Source organism: Manacus vitellinus, unplaced genomic scaffold (assembly GCF_001715985.3).
Source record: "Manacus vitellinus isolate BGI_N305 unplaced genomic scaffold, ASM171598v3 scaffold_16_pilon, whole genome shotgun sequence".
Lineage (NCBI taxonomy): Eukaryota > Metazoa > Chordata > Aves > Passeriformes > Pipridae > Manacus > Manacus vitellinus.
The window spans coordinates 16,444,250-16,444,798 of record NW_021939189.1 but is presented as its reverse complement, the minus strand read 5'-3'; positions in this window follow the sequence as shown (position 1 = coordinate 16,444,798).

The window sequence follows — 549 nt, the reverse complement described above, 5'->3', positions numbered from 1 at the left end:
ACACCATTTAATATCAGAGTTTAGCCATTCTTACTTTGCCAAGTTACTAAAAATCACTCATTTGACCAGCGGTTTTATCCAAATTCCATTTGCACAGATCTTTCTCTTAAAATACCAAGATTCAATCAATCTACCCGGGAATTTATTTTTTTTTTTTTAAATCCCAGCATTCAAGCCCAGATTTTCTTTCAAGCTTCCTACGAGCTTATTGCTGGCAAGGAGGAAAAAAGAAGTTACTTTTTAAAGCCAGCATTTGGCAAAACGAGCAGATAACATCGCTGCAAAGCTAGGGAGGCTTCTACGGTATTAATAGGCTCATGCAAGGGCTTTAGAGAAAGCCTTCTCCTGCCTCACCTGGGCCAGACTGCGTTTTCCGTAGCCTATAAAGAACCGGGATTCAATCACGGATCATTAAAGGTAACAATGGTAAAAGGTGTGAGAACGACCGCGGCTGAAACGCTGCCAGACCGCTCGTTTCTGGGCGACTGCGGCAGTTCCCAGGCAAGTTCCCCTCTGCCCACAGGTTGCCGGTACCGAGCCCGCGCCGCC